This window comes from Rattus norvegicus, chromosome 10 (genome assembly GCF_036323735.1).
Source record: "Rattus norvegicus strain BN/NHsdMcwi chromosome 10, GRCr8, whole genome shotgun sequence".
Classification (NCBI taxonomy): domain Eukaryota; kingdom Metazoa; phylum Chordata; class Mammalia; order Rodentia; family Muridae; genus Rattus; species Rattus norvegicus.
The window spans coordinates 27398525-27419736 of record NC_086028.1 but is presented as its reverse complement, the minus strand read 5'-3'; the positions used below and the strand labels follow the sequence as shown (position 1 = coordinate 27419736).

Here is a 21212-nt window from a genome sequence, read left to right as displayed (position 1 = left end):
ACAGTCACACATTGAGGCTTGGCATGCATTGTCTTCATAATACTGAATATATACCTCAGCAGTGGGTCACGGTGGGAGGGATGAATAAATCTATAAGTTGTTCTCAGAGTTTGTGGCTTCAATCAAAGGACAGATTCTACAGCAGTCATCTTCATAGGTAGAAAATTGGGTAGAAAATGTCCTAATTGAATAAGCATAAATGATAGTATTTTTTGAGTCTCAGTTTATTACTTGGTAATCTGGGGGTAGTGGCAAAGTTATTGCCTTCCATGTGGTTTATCTGTAGGGGATGGAAGGACCTAATACATAATTCAAAGGAAACATAGCTCTCAGCCTCTAATAGATAATAGAGACAATAAAGAGGAAACATTACACTTAATTCCACATGAACAAATGGAAGAGTTATTTTTCCTTTATTATAAGGTTCAATTTGCAGATATATTTGCTTCTTGAGACCTGCCTGATAGTAAAAGGCAGCGGCTATAACATTGGTTTGGAATGAGGAAGTCTGGAAAGCTCCTGGGTGATCCTAATGTGCAGTGATGGCGCAAACACCTAACTTGGAGCTTTTCTGAGGAGGGCAACCAGCTTCTGCTCCACTCCCTGTCCTGTTCCCCTTCAGGGAAGAATTCAAACAAGTGCCGAGATTGCCAAAGGGCAGGTGAAAGAAAGCTAACAACTGTAGTGTTAAAGAATCTAAAGGATTCAGAATAATGTGCTCCCAGGGCCTCTTTTGCCCTACATTTTCTGTCTGTTTGGTGACAGTCGCTAGCTGGCTATAAACATCGAATGTTCTCTACCCCGGGATTTTGGTCCCCACTGCATCATTGTAGAACTCAGTGCCACGGAGGCTAAAATTGTTCTTTCAAGTCATTAACAGAAATAACTTCATATCATGTTAGTACATTAGGTCACACATCAGTCTGGAAAAGTTTATGCAATGAAAATGATCTAACACCGAAAGCTTGAGTGTTATGTCCCCAGACTCTTCCCTCTAATGCTGCCGATCCCCGTGTATGGTTTTTGCTTACTTCCATCACTGTTCTGTCTTGAAACATGACTTTCAGGTCTTTTGAATGACTGAATCCAGTCAGATAGACACATCCATGGGTTTTTCTTCGGCAAATACTCCATTCTTTGATCGAGCAGTCTGTTTACTCTCTTTGGACTTTGTGCTTTCTGCTCTCTATGCCAATGGCCCTCAGCCTTTTGCATAAATCCCAAGCACCTAAGAATCCTGGGAAAACACGTGCTCATGTTCACTCGTCAGTGGTATGGGCGCAGTGAACATAGACATTTCTTTCAAATTCCCAGGTATCATGGCTGGAGTTGGTGCTAGCTCTTGGTTTTACAAACAGACTGAAAACATCTCGCAGAGGAGCTGTATGTCAGCGAGATGCTAATATTCTTCTTATGACTGTGTGACTTCTATTCCCCCCTACCCGCCTCTCTTCCACAGAAGCTGCACAGTACTGGGTGAACTCTTGTATCAGGAGAGATCTGTGCTTAAAATTAGATCCTAGTACAGCCTTTGTTGTTGAACAGTCGAACTCAATGATAATAGCATCAATGGATTTCTCAAGAAGCATCCTGCAGTGAGAACCCGTGTTCAGGAAGGTTGGGCTGGAAGTCTGAGGAGTCTAAGTGGATCAATGTATTCATGGTTACGAGAGCCCTAATAATATGATTTTTAAACTCCCCAGAGAAACAAGTTCCCTAAACTTGTTACAGAGAATCCTGTCTATGGAAGATGGGAAGCTACTTCTTTTCAGAATTTCAGACACTTCTGAAAATTTCCCAGCAATGCTGCTTGCATTATTAGCTTAAATACCATTAATCATCATATATGGGAACCAGGTACCAGATTACAAATTTTGGATCGAGATAATGCTTACGCACTACCTCCCTGTTCTTTATATTCTTCTGTAGTTTTCAGGGTTGGGATCTAGCCTGAAGGCATCATCTGTGGTTTGTACTTCTTAGAAACTCTTTCATGACATGTGTGTGGTAACTCAGAAGTAGTACATTCTCCTAAACACTTACCAATTTAGTGGCTGACTCTTATAAGTCTGTGGCCTGGGATAATTTAGGGGATGATTAGGAGGCATGGTCTTCAGCATACTTTTGCTAATCTGGGATTAGGGAAACACCTGCATTTAATATGCTTGAAGAAGCGAGTGAGTATCAGGCTTAATCTTATCCCAAAGCAGCTTGTTTTGCTGATTACTGAGTCAGTTGAATGCTAAGGTACACGAAACTATGGAAACCAGAGTGGGGACGAGCAGACCAGGAAAGAAAATCACTTTCTCTTCATCTGTTATATACACATAAATATTTCTGCCCAGCTTTTGAACCCCGAATGTCAAGGCAAGAATTATTATGATTTTTATCCAATTAAATAACTCATGTTTTGCCACATTGTAATACTGGCATACATCAGGAGAATATGATAAAGCAACAATTTCTCACAGTCACTTTAGCTAGGGGTTAAATTCTATCCTAGCAACATAAAGTTACAGCTGCTGGAAGAAGGCTAGTAATTACTATGGTCAACATTCTCCAAGAAACTCCAGCTGTCTTATCAAGCATGCTTTGTCAGGAAGACTCCATTTCTGACAGGAGCATAAGTTGTAGAATAACATTGGCACCTGTGAAAGAGCTGAAAGAAAAAATTTCAGTGATTATGCTGTGGCTTTTGTTTTCAGTCTTTTTTTTTTTTTTGGAGGGGTGGTTGTTTTGTTTTGTTTTTGCTTAAATTTAAGACTCTGGTAATGCTGGTTATGCAACTAGAGAACATTCTGCTGGATTGGACAGACAATGCAAGAAAGAATGAGAGCTAGAGAATATGAGACTGAGGAGACAGAAGAGAAACATTAGGTCTCTTAAAAAGGGAGTAATGGACAAAGGTACCACCCCAACCAAGAAGTTATTGGCAATTGATATCCACTTAGAAATATGAAATCAATTTTCTCCAAGAGGATGCAATTGGGTATATCAGCTACATTTTGGGGCAGGGATTTTAGGTTGGAGTACTTGGCCAACACAAAACATACTCCATGCTTTGTGTATGTGCATGTGTATGTGTATGTGTATGTGTATGTGTATGCGTATGCGTATGTCTATGTGTATGTCTATGTGTATGTGCACACACTCATGTGCACGCACATGAATGTTTTCTGTTTAAGTTTGACTTTTTTTCTCATTGGTTGTCTGTTTGTTTTGATTTTTGATTTTGTGTCTTTGTGCTTTTTTGTAAGGAGGGAGAAAAAGAACATAAATTTGGGAGATCGGGCGGTGTAGAGGACCTGGGAGGAATTAGGGGAGAATAAAAACACCATCAAAATATACTGTATGGAATAAGCTCAAGAAGCTTTATTTTTATCAGTGTAAATATTTATGAAATTCCTTACCATAAAGCTAATCTCATCCCAAGGTGACTTTTAGTTTATATATTTACTTTCATGTTTTTTATTCTTTTCTCCTAGGAGAGATCTCATTAAAAAATGAACCAAGACATGATGAACCTATAGATACGTGTTGAAATTATGTAAGAAAAATATCACCGAACCTCAAAACATTTTAGTTTCTTATTAAAATCCATGTACATGTTCATATGTATGTGTGTAGGCACTCACCAATGTGTGTGAGTTTCCACCAAAGCCAGAGGCATCAGATCTCCCTTGAGTTAAAGACAGGTATAAGTTGCTTAACATGGGTATGAAAAACCAAATTCATGTTCTCTACAAGTACAATGCATGTTCTTAACTACTGAGACATCTTTCCATGCCTAAGGCCTCATCTTTTTAACCTTTCATTATCACCATTTTCCACCTGAAGATATGATTCCAAGAAGTCCAGCTGGTTGGTTTTCATTCAAGATTACAAAGTCTAAGAAGGACTCTGGGTGTACAAGTAGACACTTACTAAACTTTTATCTTGAATGTGTGATATATTTTTAATACAAAGTCATCTTTGATATTTTTGGTTAATGAAAACAATAAATTATAAAAAAATACCGTCCCTTTTTCTTTAAATAAAGCCTTTTTGTTCCAGATAGTCTCATAGTTTTTCAAGAGTTCAGTTGAGCTCCCAAGAAGTGGTTCTGATTTGAGCATTTATGCAAAAGTGCTGTTGTAAAAAGTATGAGGGAGCTATTAAACTAAGTCCTTCAGGAAAGGACCCAGCAATACCTACCCAGAATTGCACACAATTTCAGGACTTAAGAACTTAAAACTTTTCAGATTTCCATTCATTCTAATGGATGCCTGGCCTTCTCTCCTGTTCCTTTCCATACCTGATCCTGAGTCCCTAACCTGTTCCCCAGGATAGGAAGGTGGGATACATCTTAAGGACATGTTGGAGACCTGAGATAGGGGTGGCATCCAAGAATCAATGGGGGAGACTCACAGGATTAAGGATATGAAGCCTGAAGAGGTCCCCTCCTATAGCCAGGAAGGAACCCCAGTGGATAAATAGGGACACCAACCCACCCACAATACCTTTCACCCCAAACTTATCCTGTCTACAAAAAATGCAGAGAGAGGAGATAGAGCAGAGACTGAAGGAACAGCCAAGCAATAATGGACCCAACTAGAGACACAGTTCATGGGCAAGCACCAATCTCTTATCCTATTAATGATAATCTGTTATAGTTGCAGACAGTAGTCTAGTATGGCTGTCCTCTTAGAGGCTCCACCCAGCAGCTGACTCAGATGGATGGAGAAACCTACAGCTAGATGGTGGATGGAGCTTTGGGATTCTTAGGGAAGAGTTGTGGGAAAGATTGAGGGTCATAAAGGTGATAAGAACTCCACCGGAAGACAAACAGAGTCAACTAAAGTGGAGCGTTGGGGCTCTCAGAGACTGAACCACCTACCAAAGAGCATACATGGGCTGGATCTAGACCTCCCCACACATATGTCGCATGTGCTGCTTGGTCTTCATGTGAGTCCTGAGGAACAGGGGAAGGGCCTACCCCAAAAGCTGTTGCCTATTTATAGAATATGTTCTTCTAGAGGGGATGCCTTCTCTGGCCTCAATGGAAGAGGATGTACCTAGCCCAGCACAGGTTTCAGGTGCCAGGCTGGGGGGATAGCGAGGGGTTAGCTCCATTCTTCCATTCTGTGAGGGGGTGACTAGAAGGGGCAGCAGTTGTAGGGATATAAAATGAATGAAACACATACACACACACACAAATGGACGGGGGTGACAATAAACTTTGTTATTAACCATGTTTCCTCCAAGAAGAGGAGGTCCCATTGTGGTTCTTTCAGTTCACAGACTGACTTAGCCCAGAAAGCAGAAGAGGAGTTCTTCAAATAAAGAGGCAGATTGTAGCCACCGGAACTAACCTGACAGGCACCAGGATGTCATAATCAAGGAAATTGCATGTGGGTCCAGGAGATACAGTTGGAACATCACAACTCATTATAAAAGCTTAGTAATACTCATTCTCTTCTAAGACCCTCATTCTACAAACTGGAATTCATGCTGCAGAGATAGCTTTGAAATAGTCAGACAACTAATGAATAAATCTGGATCAGATTTAAGGTCTTTCAGTTATTAGATTCAGTTAGTGTCTATGTATTTAATTAGCCAGGCACCAGTGCAACACGAATAGCCATATAAGAAAGAATACAATTTACGAGAGATTCAGGAGCAGAGTAATGATCTGTAGCTTAGGAGCTCAAAGGAGGTTGCTTTGAAGTTGAGCTATTTCACCTGTGTATTTTCTCGTTAAAATTGGTATTTTCATTTTATAGTCTAGCCATGATAATAAGTAATGGGGATATAGTATTAAATACAAAAGGAAGAGTCCCTATAGTCATCTAACTTAATATTATTTGTTTAAAGACAAATAATGATTAGGAAGATTAACAGACATGCAAGATAATGCTAATTGGTCATGATGATCATGAAATAAATTTAAGTTAAAAAAATAAAACAACGAAAAAAGCACGACTCACATTATTTTACATATAGAAATTAGGGAAGGCTACTCTACCATGTGAAACTTGATTTGAGTTCTGAAAGGGCCAAAATCAGAGCGGGAATCTCTGGGAAAGAGAAACTTGGGCAGCAACAAAAGCCTTAAGGCAACAACTTGAGGATGGAGAGAGAAGAGATAGGAGTTGACCAATGATAGCCTGATGTGAGACAAGTGTAAAGGGTTAACAGAGTCTTACAGTCCAATGTAAAGAGATAGTGTTTTGACTTTTATGATTAAAGTTGGCATTGCTTAAGTTTTAAGATTCAGTGATGTATAACCTGTAAGAAATGTGACATACATACCAAACATCTATTTGGACAAGTATATATTATTATATATTTTATATAACTATGCATTTACATATATTAATATACATTATATATGTTATATATTAAATACATATCACACACACACATATGTATATATACAAGCCTAACAATGTGTGCGGGAGATTACAAGTAGATATTTGAGTAAAGACACCAATGAATGAACTGACAATCTAAATAAATTGCAAGGTATTCCAAGTTCATATATTGGAAGGTATCTGGAAAGTCAAAGGGTGCCAGATTTTCCCAACTCAGTGTATATATTCATTGTTATCTTCATTCAGACTCCAGCAAGCTACTTTACAGATATCGACGCTCTCAATTTTGAATGTATATATAAAGGAAAATAGTTTGGAATGGATAATACATCACTAAGACATCGAGACACTACCAGAAGATGACACTGGCCTACTTTGGAACTGACTAAAGCTCCCATAATCACAGCAGCATGTAACCAGGGAAAGAATAGACATAGATCAATGCAGGAAAATAGCTCAGAAAAAGACTAATTTAGTCAGCTTCATTTTAAAATAGACACAAAGGCAATTCAATGGAGAAAGATAATCTTGGGAACAAATGGTGCCGTTACAATGGGGCATCGATGTAAAAAAATATAAACCTAATCATAGATATTATACCATGCACAAGGTTAATTTAGAATGCATTGTAAGTTTTAGTGGAAAACCAAAACTTCATAACTGCTCTAAGAAAACACAACAGAAAAGTTTTTATGACCTTGAGTGTCACCTCAACAATATCCCCCTGAAGCACTCACTCTGAAGAATGCCCAGCTCAGAGAAGCTTACAGAAACTCCTGGTTTCTAATACGGCTCTCTAATAAAAAGGTACAGATCGTTTAAAATGAAGCCTGATCCAGGGCTGAGACTAGGCATATGCATGATGAGGCTGAGCTATTCTGTGGTGCCTGAAAGCAAGGACATTTGCAGGGCAAGATGACAAGAAATACGTCACACTAATAAGGTAGAGTATGACAGCAGGTACAGAGTAGGATGAGGGAACCTCCCATAGCCAAGAAGGGAACAATTCAAGGGACAAATAACATGACCGTGGGATATAACACAATATATAAAGTCAGTATCAACAAATGCATCCTTACGTGAGTATGTGTTACAAAAATAAGTAGAGAGGAGTAGATAAATCCCCACTCAGGCAGAATTCCGCCAGACTTATGCAAAAATTCTATCTTCAAGTCAGAGGTTCATAGTTTTCAGCTCCCAGTGTTGGCTACACATGATGATTTCCCTCCAAAGACAGAGAAAATAAAAGAGGAAACAGAGGGCACAGATGAAGGATAAAAGTGACCAGCAGTGATTAGACTTTGGAAGTACAGTGCTGCCAGGCTGGTAGCATGAACCCTCTGCTGTGATATAAAGACAGTAACACTTCTGCTCTTGATTCAGCACCAGAAGTATTATTACAAGAAGGAAGCCCAGAACATGCAACACGCAATACACAGACATAGACACATAACATCATACATATAAAACATACACACTCACAAAATACATAACAAACAGTGCACACACATGTGCACGTGCATGCACACAATACATTCAGTGATGTTCCACAAGATGCCTCTTCCGTATACTTTAAAATTCTCAAAGTCATCAAAACCAACGGAAACTAGCTTTTCTTGCACACTGAGGAAAGGATATGTGTTATCTCAGGTAAGATCCTTAAACACGAAATTGATACTAGACAAATTCAAGAGCACATTAATCATGTGTCACTTTTCAGTAACAAGATTATCAGTATTCATATCTTAATTATGATAAGTTTACTATGCCACTACAATCTATTATCACAAGATACTTAGTAATAGAAAAAATTATATGTGGGGTATTTGGGGAGTCCTTTTACAACCTTCCCAACTCTTCTATAAATATAAAGCTCTTAAATTAAAATAAAAGGAAATAACTCAAAAGGCAAAGTAAAGAACATAGATGAACAGTTTTAGGAATATCTTCTGATTGCATAGTGTATCACAATAAGATAATAAAGTTAAGAAGCTCGCAAGGGCATGGCAGTACATCAGAATGCTTTGTTGAAGAAAGAAGCCAAACTTGAAATTGTTATTATTCTACATATCAATAGTCCATGTATCAATTATGGTAATGATCTAAATACACATCTATCAATCCTATTGAGTTATAACTTTACCACCTACCCATTTCTCGGGGTACACATTTTGCTTTTCAAATACTTACATTAACCTTTTTTAAATGACTTATCCATCCTGAAGGTGATAAATTTTAAAGAGCAAGCATACATTTATGAGGTAATTAAGGAAGATCTTTCTTGTAGAAAGTCTTATGGAGAAATGCCGATGGCCTCAAATAAGTGACAGAAGAGAGGAGAGAAAAAGTAAATGTTTTGGGTGCCTGTGGGAACTAAGGCAACTGGGATATGGTGCCAAATGGATTATGGAAATTAGATTTTTGTGGGAAGGACTCTGCACTTAGTCTGAAAACCTAGAAACATATTTTTCCTTAGCATTTTTTAAAATTGAATGGTCACGCACAAGTAGCTTGGTCCATGTTAGTTTAGCTTTGTTTTGTTTTTGCTTCTTTCTTTCTTGAGTAATACATTTGTTTTCTTGTTTGTTTGTTCATTTGTTTGTTTGCTTGCTTGTTTGTTCTTGAAATTATATTTTAAATGTATTTCTCTTTTTCCTCTTCCCACATGGTCCTCCCTGCAGGCTTTCAAATTCATAAGTATCTTGTATAAACTGTTAATGCATGGATATATGTATTTGTATATCAATATATATTTACAAATGTAACAGTTCAGGTCTACATCATGTTAATTGTACATACGTTTTCAGGACTGACTATTTGTCACTGATCAACCAATCGGTGAGCTCTTCCGTGTGCAGAACCGTATCTCCAGCTCCCAACTTTACTCAATTGCTTGTAGTTACTTTTGTAGAGCTTAAGCCTCAAAAATCTCTCATTTAAATGAGTGTGATTGTTGGAGGGAGGTTGGTAATGGGGGGAGGATGGGGAGGGGAAGCCCATATAGAAGGGGAGGCAGAGGGGTTAGGGGGATGTTGGCCCGGAAACCGGGAAGGGGAATAATCAAAATGTAAATAAGAAATACTCAAGTTAATAAAGATTAAAATAATGATCTCCTTAGACAAGCTATACCTAGCCAATAGATTACAGAGAGAATCAGATGAGGTTTCATATATAGAAATAGTTATAACTATTATTGCAGATGTTAGAATTATGGGATACATCATGGAAGACTGTGTCTGTACTAGAAACTCTATCATGAATAAATTAATCATAGACTGCAGGCAGACAAAATAGCCTGAATTAATAAACAGTTCTACTCTTCAGGGAAATTACTTTTAAGGAGTTTCAATATGGAATTTTAGCTGCAAACATGTCAATAAAGAAATTTGAAATGTGTGGTAAGAAATCATATTTGTACTACTAACATTTTATTCTACACAGTCTCGTTAGTAGTGGCCTCAATATTCCACACGCAGATCTTACTGAAACCGAATGTCACCATAAACTTAGCATAGTTTGCATTTGATTGCAAAGAAAGTAGAGAAAGCCCTCCTATATTTTTGTACTAACTCATCTAGGGCTATGCCACTTTAACACCATGCTCAAAAACTCTCATGATAAGTCCAAGATGACAGCCAATCAAATGTGAATCTACTTTGGTTTCCTTGGAAACTGACACACAGCTAGAGAAATAGATTGCACAGGACTGAAAAAGAAAGACTGCAGCAATTTCCCCTTATTAATTCTTTTCTTTCCAAAAGGGAAATATAGAGCTGACAAGTATCATGTTTTGAAGCTAAAGGACAGTATGATTTCTTGGCTATCTTTCCTTTTCCAATTTGCTTTCTGGGTCATGTATCTAGATTATAATCAGTATTTACTAGCTAAGATTTAGGTAGATACCACAAATTATTTCTTTCTCTCTTTTAGAGTCCAGGATGCACACACACACACACACACACACACACACACACACACATACACACACACACACACACACATGCATGCATGCACGCACGCACGCACATGCACATGCACACACACAGGGACATGCACAATATGCAATGTGCACATACACGCATCCCACAGGTATATGCACACATAGGCTCGTTAACACACACACACAGGCACATGTGCTCACACACACACATTCATGCACACACACGAGAGCACACACACACACACACACACACACACACACACACACACACATACACACCAGGCAGAAATGACCACCAATTTGGGAAAACAGATCAACAAAAAACAATATATCAATGTTTCTAATGAAGTCTCAAAACCCTGTTTGGGATCTATGAAGACTATTGTTTTCTGGGATTGGTTTTCAGGTGATAACATCACAAATAGTGAAGTCATTTGAAAAATTATCTTCTGTTATTAACCTTGCTCTAACCTCAATGTGGATTGAAGACTGTGTTTCCTGTCATTGTACAAACATTGGATATTGAGCAGCACATATTATCTTTCCCCTGTGCAGAATGTAGTGAATACCAAAGGTATAATAGGTATTCCATGAACTGCATCAATAGGAGGATAGCATGAAGCTACACAAGTCTCCCACATCCTATTTCATCCTTAACCGAAGGAATACTTGTGATTTTTCTCAGTGAGTTACTAGCGTTTGAAGTTAGGGAAAGTGCATACCTTGACTGCTTTCCCTTTTCTAATTCTACTCTGAGATGTCTCAGTATCTTCGTCTGAGATTCAATCAGTACCAATCACCTAAGTCTAATAAAAGGAATAGCTGCCTCCTTCTATCCTTTATAGTAGTTTATAGCCTACGATGTGGATTTAGCGTTTTAAGAGGAGATAAATCTGAGCTACTTGTTAAGCAAACACTCATGAAGCATTTACTATATGCCAGGTGTCGCCCTATATTGTGAGTGTTTATCCCAGTTAAGTTTAAGTTTGTTGGATTAAAAAGTGGACGGTTTCCTGTACATTCCCACAGGGTACCATTGTGTTCAACATGAGTGAGAGCAGAGTGCATATGTGAGGGGGAGTCCTGATCTCCCTGGAAGAGTTAGAGCCACCGAGTGTTAGGACTCTTTCACTGTAACTGAATCACTGAATGTTGCTAATAATGAACTCCGCCAAGAGGCACTGCTATTTGAAGGTTGCGTAGTTGAGAGAGTTTCTAAAATAATCTCGTGTTCGTACTGTACCCAAGTTGGTGAAAGGGGATTCATGAAATGATAGAAATGGGAAAAGGCCACTAAATCTTACTAGTTTAAGTTGTGGTTCACTTCTTTATTTGTATGGATTCCCTGTTTGACACTTCTACACATGGGCATTTTGTGAAAAAATATTAGCAGTGATGTAAAATTGAAATGCTCTAAGAGATTCCTGGCTGGTAGAATATCAGATCCTCACATAATCGTTATAATATAATCATTGGGCTCTATGATCATTTTCAGAGGAAATTCATGAAGAACCTTAAGACAAGTTTATGCATATGTAACATACATAAAAACATCTGAGTGTGAGAAGTGACATAGCATCTGTGGCATAGAGGATTCCACACGGAATTCAGAATGTTTCATGTACAGTGCACACACCTATAAAAGCCATTATCTGTAGCATCAAATTTTAGACTATTAAATCTAACAAATTATTATTAGATAACATAAAATATGCTAAGTCAGTATTTGCCAAATTGAGGGATTATTTCAACTTTTCTCGGTGTAGACATTTTATAATGAGAGGGATTATTCTATCAAGAATTCCCACTACCGCTTCCAGAAATTTGAGTTTTAAGAAAAATATCGGCGTAATATCGTCTTTATGCATACATCTGAAAATACCTAAGCTGATCGATTTAAAAAGGATTACAAGGTTGAATATAGAAATTAAGTCTTGTCTCCCTTGCAAATCAAACATATATATGTATATACATATATATATATATATATATATATATATTCACTAACACAATTACAATCTTGATTATTGTCTTTAAATTGTCAAGCGCTGGGATCCAAATACTCTCTATTTTCTCCTATCTGTGAATAGTTTGGAGGGAGAAGAGGGAGGGAAGAAGTGGGGAGGAGAGATAGAAGGGAAAGAGTGAAGGGAGAGCGAAAGACAGAAACAGAGAGAGACAGAGACAGAGAGAGACAGAGAGACACAGAGAGACAGAGAGACAGAGAGACAGAGACAGAGAGAACAACAGCACCCAGAAAATACAGCCAGGGATGGCTATTCTTGGATGATTCTCTCAGGTGGTTAATCACGGGGATTAATTAGCAAGCAGCTACTGTGAGAACTTGGATCTTTTTTTCTTGAGTCTTCATTGCGCATCATTAGGTATTTTCTAAATTCAGGCTGAATAAGTCTGTAAATTAAGCACTGAAGCCTACCCCAGAGAGAAGGATGCTCGCTGCTCACAGGTATCCATCCCAGCAGTAGGAGTCATGCTCTGGGTGCTGAGTGAGACAACTAAAAAAAATACATCTGTTCCCACCCACACCTTCTCCCACTGACAAATGCTGGGCTCTCGAGGCCAGAATTCTAGAATTTTATTCCAAAAGATACATTTATGAAAAATGGGGGAGAACATAAAGAAAAGGCTGTCAGAGACGTAACACCTGCCCCAAACTGAATATCCAATTATGCCCACACCCCTAAAATAGTACTTTGCAAAGCAACCAAGTGTTGCTGTCTCAGATCAGTGCACGTGTTAAAATGGAACCACGCTTAAATACATCTGCTCATGAGGTGAGGGCTGGCATGATACAAAATACAAAGATGCTTGCTAGAGCAGAATAAAATATCAGCTCTCAAAACACCAAATTTTCAGCTGGTTAAGAAGAATATTACCTATTCTATGCAGTAGCATAGCGAAGGAGCTTGACCAGACATCCACTATGTAACTAAGTGTCAGGTAGCTTCTCCATCCTTCTTTCCCTTTTGCTAGAGCTCTCTCTCTCTCTCTCTCTCTCTCTCTCTCTCTCTCTCTCTCTCTCTCTCTCCTTCTCTTTCCCTCTCTCTTTACCCCCAGTTTTTCCCTCATCGCCCACTTGCACAGCACTGTCTTCTCACTTATGACCCTATTACCCACTAAATCAGTCCCCAGATCAGAGTACAGGGATAGCAGTTGTGTGCCACCGCGCCTGGCTCATTTTTAAGCCTGTGCTAGACTTATGCAGAGGGAGGGAAACGATGAAATGTAGAGGCATTATCAAATAAATAAGACCCATTTATTTCCATAGATGCTATGGTTGAATACACCTATTATTTTTGTACGGCATCATAGATATAGACATTCATGCTTTTGTGCATATCATTTATACCATTATGTTAGTTATAAACAAATACAGGGCTCAGGTATTTAATCTAGAATGGCTGATAAAGACCTAAATAACCGCCATCGGGTTTCAGAAAAATGGATGCCTGAACAAGGTATATAAATAAGAGGTACTCAGGGTTGTTTTATATGTAAAATAAAGCAAATATTTTTGGAGGAATAAATGATGGCTTCATATTACCAACAACCTACAAATCAAGTTTCTGTTAGGTTTATGCAGCTTGCTGTACCACCGGTGAAAGCCCTGAAAGCTTAGATTAATAAGACCGTAGACCAAATTCTGTGTTCTGAACGTATTAAATGAGATAACATCACACACTGCTGATTCTTCAGTATATGATAAAAATAGTTTTAATCAGTATTATGCCATGTATTTCTAAATGTAACTTCGAGATATACAAGAAAATTGTCCTCTCCGCTTCTGGTAGGGTGAGTGCATACTGCGTAGTGTTCGCATAGAGGACAGTTAACTATCCTCACTTTCTCTTTCCCCAAGTACTCAGAAGAACTTTATATGGCAAGATACAGGTAGAGGGTAAAGGCTGTCTAAAGTAGGACTCCGTTCACTCAGGAACTAAAGTCTACTATCAACAAATGGAACCTAAAAAATTAGAAAAATGTATACAGCCAAAGAGTGAATTGAGTGAAGGGGAAACACTACAGAATGGAAGAAAATCTTTGCCAGCTATGTATTTACACACACACACACACATACACACACACATACACACACACACACACACACACACACACACACACACACACACTTCTACAACATAGAGAGCACTGTTAGAACAACTAAACGATAAGAAAACAAACAGCCCAGTTCCAAAGTGGGCTTCTGAACTGGGCTGCAGCTATTCAAAAGAAGAAACACAAATGTCAAGTAAATATTTTTTTAAAGAGTTAAACATTCTTGTCTATCAGGGAAGTTAAAATTAAAACTACTTTGAAGTTCCATTTCCCTGTATGAATATAAGCAATTTTCAAGAACAAAGAAATTAAATGTTGGTATGGTGACAAGAAAGAGAAATACATATTTTTTTTCTTTCTGGGAGGATAAAACTGCTGTAGCCACCATGGAAATCCATGTAGAGGTTCCTCGATAAGCTATAAATAGCCATCATCTGCTCCAGCTACACCACCCCGGCCACATACTCACAAGACTTTACATCCTACCACAAGATACTTTCACATCGTGTTCATTTCTGTTCTACTCAAAATAACAAGTAAAATGAGTCCGGCATCATGTGAATGGAAAATAAAAGTGTTGAAATGAAAACATAATGAATTTTTATTTAAGTGAGGGGAAAAATTAAATCATGAATTTTTCAGGAAAAAAAACTATGTAGAAGTGGGAAAATATTGCATTAGCTCAAGAAATCCAGGCTCGGAAAGACAAATGCTACAGGCTCTCTCGCACCTGCAGCTTCTAGTATCTAACGATTCTATGTGTGTACTTATGTGAGGCTGAAGTGAACAGAGGCCAGGAGACCAGAAAGGGATCTGTACGAGAGAAATAAAGAGGCTTAATTGGAGAAGGGTGAGGAGAGAAGAGAGGTGGGCAAGGGTCAACTCCTATTAAGAGTGTATAAAAATGTCCAAAGAAAATATGCTAGTTTATCAGCTAATTGCGAACATGAAATAAAATTTAATTTGAGAATGACTTAAGCATCAAACGTCTCTGAGTGAGGAGAACACAGTGCACCTCACAATGACGCCCAGAGATGCTGTGCCTCAGTGTAATAATGAAGGAGAAAACAAAGTATTGCAAAGATCTCTGCACTTTCAAAATAACTCACTCTGTCGTAATCAACTGTCAAGTAGGTAATATCTGCGTAATTGAGTGAGAAGTCAAATGCTCAAGAGATTTCCGTATTTCTTCAAGGTCTAGGTCATTACAAGCTTTGGGGATGAAATCTTCATCTGTAAACTTATTCTATTACTTTGACAAAATAATTTACTTATCGTTTTTAAATATATCAGTACTAGACAGAGACTCAGCTTTTTGACAGGTGATTTTTGTTGACATGTAGTTTTAAAGCTAAGTCAGGGTAACAAAAGCGTCTCCAACATCATTTTGTGATTTAGAAAGCATTTCCACAGAATCATTCTCATTGTATCACTACAGTAAGCTTGTGACTTTAAGCAGGACAGACACTGTGATCTCATTACTATAGATGAAGTAAAGCTAGTCTTAGAGAAACTACTCGTTAGTTGATCTGCTCAAGGTCACAGAGCCAGGCAGCTCCAGTGTCAAGAATTATTCTCCAATGACAATAACACTGCCTGGGGAGTTTTCTGGAAGCAGTGAGTTCTGGGAAACCGTAAAGAGGTGTCTTTGCTTAAAGTAGACTCGGCAGCTAATTTGCAATTTTATTTAGCAATCAGGATCTTTGATACCATTTTTAAATCACTCTTCATTGCAATCAGTTCTAAAAATAGAACTGATTAATATTGCCACAAAAATAGTAGAACGAGTCAGATTTAGATTGCAGAGTGATGTTGGGAAAGGATCCTAGCTCGACCATGTCCTAGACCCTCAGTTCATAAATACCTCTTTAAAATTAAATTAAAAAGAAACACAAACACTTATAATGTAGGCAGCATAAATGTATCAGCCTGCTGTAACAAAGGGAGAGAATATAGTTATAAAATACTTACTACTTAATTAATAGCTGAGCCCAAGGACATACAGGCACCTCAAGGTCATGTAGCTATGTCACATCAATGAAAATAGTTTTAAATAGAATTTATATTTAATCTCTTAAGCATCGTTTTGACATTTCTGAAAGAGGGAGGTTATCAGGAAGAAACAATTTGAAATTGAAAAGAAAACTTAGCTAGTCCATATGTGACAGTCAATGTCCAGCAATCTGACAGTATTCCTACACCAAGGAATGTAATTCCTGTAGACAAACATGAAGTGCTATTTCCGTGGAATTATGTTGCTCACTATTTAAGAATATGTCCAGTTTAATGTTTCTTTTTGCATAACTTCACTTTAATTTCATTTATATAGTCTCATTTTTTAAAAAAAATTTAATTATTAGAATAGTACAATAAATGTGTCCTAAAGTGTCATATGATCACAGGTCAATTTCAGGAGGACAGTTTAGTTTTTGTAGAATGTTCACAGAATGATTTTATAAGTGTTATCTGGAAGAAAAAATATATTTATATTTGGTCCGTGTATGGAAGGAGGAAAGGATGGCTATCTGATCTAGAATCGCATAAGAGACAAGCCTTTGATGATCTCACTGCTTATTTATGGTTGGCAAATGGATATGAGACCTACCTAAGCATAAGCAGCAACATTCCACAGTCTGCAATGTACTGCATTGAATAAGAGAGAGAAAGCAAGCCGAGCTATAGCACTCATCACCCTCTGCTCCTTGACTAGAAATGCATCGGGACAAGCTGCCTGAAGCCCTGGCTGCCAAGAAGTCGTGGTCTCCAAACTGTGAGCTGAAACAAGCTCTTTCTTCCTGATTTGATTTTGTCAGTTTTTTGGTTTGTTTGTTTGTTTTTTTCCATCAAGATGAGAACGAACTAAAAACAGGACGCAATTCCCCTTCCTGATTTTCTCCGGGAGGAAATGAGCAAAGCATTCTGTTTTATTAAGGTGACTTTACACAGCAACAGACCTAAGCCTGAACTGAAACCGGAAATTGTAAGAGCTCACTCCCTGGAAAGCAAATCATGTTCCTTCGAACGGTGAGCATTTACATTTACCTGAGCATAGTTCAGTAAAACGCGCCATTAAACCAGCTGTCACCCTTGCGCTGACATACCAAATGAAGGATATCCGGATACTTTGAGCAGAAAGCTCTTCCTGTGTCACCAGTGGAATTTCAAGTATCATCCGAGCCACAATCAGATTAACTGCCGAGTTGGCAAAACGTAGCTCAGAGGCACACATTCTGTTATTCTCCTGAATAAAGAAATTGTGCCTGAATTCCAAGTGTCAGACATGATGCTAATTCTGATTTTAGCATGTCTGTGACAGAGGGAGCATTATCATTTTGGGAAGTGCTTTGAACTCATATGTTGCATGATCTTTGTCGGTATATTTAGATTTGCAAATGTCTTAGTTATCAGGGTTTTTGACCTTGCTTCTGACCTATTTTTAAATGACATCCTGAGACTTTATATTCTTAAATGTATTTCAGCATAACATTTCTATAGACATGTATAATCTACATTTATGTCTTTTTATGTGTCCGTGGTTTTTATGAAAATAGATCTCTTTAAATCTGTTTTATGCATATACACAGGCATATATATATATGCAGAAAGATATATGAGCATTGCTATCTCTACATAAGACTATCTCTATAGATATAGAGATACAGATATATAGGTATTTGTGTGTACTTATTGAGGTATTTTCAAGGATGTCATATGTAGCTGTGCATCACTGGAAACAAATATTTCATATTCAATAATGTCTTTCTCCTTTCTCCTCTGGTCTACTTCAAGTACTAAGTCCTTCTATAAAGTCTCTTATCTTCACTCAATTCATGTTTCCTCCTTTGAATCTCTTAACAAAATACATTTCCATGAAAGCCTCCTCAGTGAAACCGAGGGTACTAATGAGAGTCTACAAGTGTTGCAATGTTTCTCAGACTCTATATGCCCTTCACACATCCGAGAGACTATTATATTATAAAGGATAAACTCAAAGGGAAGTTAAATAACTTTCCATATATATACATATGCATAAATATGAGAAACCGTGATCTGCTTCTCTCCAATGACTCCTCATTTATTCACCAATTTCTCAATAGTTTTTGAGCCTCATCATAGATTTGATTATGTTCTGGGCAGTAGAGTATACTGATGTCCACATGGCAATAGACCCAACCATGAAGTCGACATCTTAGCTGGAAGTCTAATGCCCGAGTCATCTGACCTCATGTATTTCATGGGCTGAATCTAATATGGAAAGTCACAGTTAAATTACTAAATCTACTTTGGGCTATATTTAGTATCTAAAATGTGAGGCAAGGCATTTCAGAAAGAATGATATCTATGCAAGGATGTGTCCCCAAAAGATTAGAAAACTGTGTAACAAATTATCTGGGAAACTATGACCTATATACATCTTTAGAAGGAAATTCAAGCTTAAAGTTAGGCTGAAAAAAACTGAACGAACATTCAGAGACAGATGTTTTAGCATCTAAAATTAGTTCTCTGATTTCCAAAAATCAAAATCATTTGTAATGGGGGAATATGACACCCAGCCATTCCAATAAATCAGTGATAATATTTGTGATCTAATTGAAAGAACAACATTGAAAGTAGATAACTGCCATAGTTGGGGGCCTCCAATTCATAATTTAATATTTGTTCTTGGGATAAAAATAAGCTTCCAGTATGATACATGCATATATTTTTGTTGTTTTCCATATATATGGAAACATTTATATATACACATACATATACATAAACATTTATACACTTTTCTGCAAAATCTTATCAAAACGTGGAAAATGTGCTATCAAGACTATATACCTATGTATGTTTCTTCGATTTCTGCAAACACTACTTTTGTTTTCATATATGGCTTATGACGATTGCAGAGATTAAAGATAATAAGATGGTCAATTTGTAAATAAAAAATGAACAAAAAGTCAACCAAAAGAGACCAAGGTGTACAGAATTTGAAATTAGAAAATATCTTTAGCATGAGCATATGCACTTTCACATATATGTGCATACAAAGAGAGAGAGAGAGAGAGAGAGAGAGAGAGAGAGAGACTAAAATGTAAGTGAAATGGAAAAATTTCAAATATAAACTTGTTCTTCAATAAAGACTAATAACTCAGCATATAGTATTAATTTGATGTTATATTCTTAACATATTCTGTCACTATGTTTACCCCTGGTGTATCTGATAATGGTTGCAATAATTTTCAAAACCAAATCTTGATTCTTGACATGTCTACTCTATGAAATGTCTATTCCCTACATTGCATGCAGTTGATCTTGTTTCCATTTCTGTTTTTAGAAATCATCTTTGAAGGTCATTCTTGTTTTGGTTTTAGTTTAAAAAAAGGGAAATAAGGCTTTCTTCTGATCTCAGATACAGAACTTTCAAACTGCAAATTAAATCAAATCACTGCTGGAAGATTTCCACAGGTGAAGCCAACCCCAGCAGATAGCTGAGCTGGGGGCTCTAATTTTAAGACTCTGAGATTGCAAGAGTGTGCTGGCATGAGTGTATCTCTTGTTGTAATCAGCGTGATTCAGCTGTAACCTTCAGAACATTTCATTTGCCATTGGATCAATTCAGCTTCCTCCTTTGTATTGTTTTCACAAATGAACTTCATTATGACCCTGTATTCCTAGTCTTGGTTAAGGTCCAGTATAGCATCATTTCATCAGTTAAATTTATTTGCAACTGTGTTTGGAGGATGCTGGATTTGCTGATGCCAGTGATGAATCAGTACTGAATCAAGTACCTCTGTATCAGATACTTTTTACCAGACAGTCATGGTGGTGAGCCTAAGCTCAAACTTGAATAAAGACCCTAGTGCTGTTGCACCAGAATTGGCTCTTCAGTGGTCTTTGGTGGTGTAAGAATGCTTCTTGAACAGGTACAATTCTATCTGAAATATTAAATATAAGGAAGGAAAGAAGGAAGGAAGGAAGGAAGGAAGGAAAAAAGGGAGGAAGAAAAAAGAAAGAAGAAAAAGACAGAAAGAAAGAAGTTTATGAATACTTTCTCTAAAATAAGAATGACAATTTTCAACTTCATAATAGTTTAACCATTTAACTTTTCGATCTACAGGAGCCAGATACGCATGTCTCCTGAGAGGCTCTGCCAGGGTCCTACTGATACAGATGAGGATGGTTGCAGCTAACCATTGGACTGAACAAGGGCACCCCAATGGAGGAGTTAGAGAAAAGACTGAAGGAGCTGAAGGGTTTTGCAACACCATAGGAAGAACAACAATATCAACCAACCAAAGCCCACCAGAGCTCCCAGGGATTAAACCATCAACCAGTGAGTGCCCATGACTCCAGCCACATATGTGGCAGAGGATGGCGTTGTCAGCATCAAAGGGAGGAAAAGCCCTTGGTCCTGTGAAGGCTTGTTTCCCCATAGTAGGATAACACCAGGGCACTGAGGTTGGTATGGGTGGGTGGGAATGAAGCACCTTCATAGAAGCGGGGGGGGTATGGGAGAAGGGGGAAGGTAGATAACATTTGAAATGTAAATACATAAAATAGCCAAGAAAAATAAAATTATTAAAAAAATAACCTTTCTATCTAAACTCAGTATTCAGTAAGTTGTATGAGGCATTTGACACCTCATAAAATCGGCTTTGTATTAGACGTTCTCCCTTGTTCTAGTTTGAACTATAAGTGTCCTCTTAAGACTTATGGGTTGGTCTCCACAGCAGAAATGTTTGAATTTTATACTTTGGATGAGTGCTTGTGCTCTATGAACATATGAATCATCAAATTACTGATTGGTCCAGATTTGAACACGTGAGCAACGATTAAAAAAGTAACATGTAAGACCT

General features: G+C 37.7%; 1 long non-coding RNA gene across 1 annotated transcript; it reads left to right on the top strand.

The window, feature by feature from the left end:
• The first annotated feature begins 17060 nt into the window (after positions 1-17060).
• On the top strand, positions 17061-20920 carry LOC134480630 (uncharacterized). Its single transcript, XR_010055272.1, has 2 exons — positions 17061-17394; positions 20474-20920. It is a non-coding gene; the product is annotated as an uncharacterized LOC134480630 (long non-coding RNA).
• Positions 20921-21212: the final 292 nt, after the last annotated feature.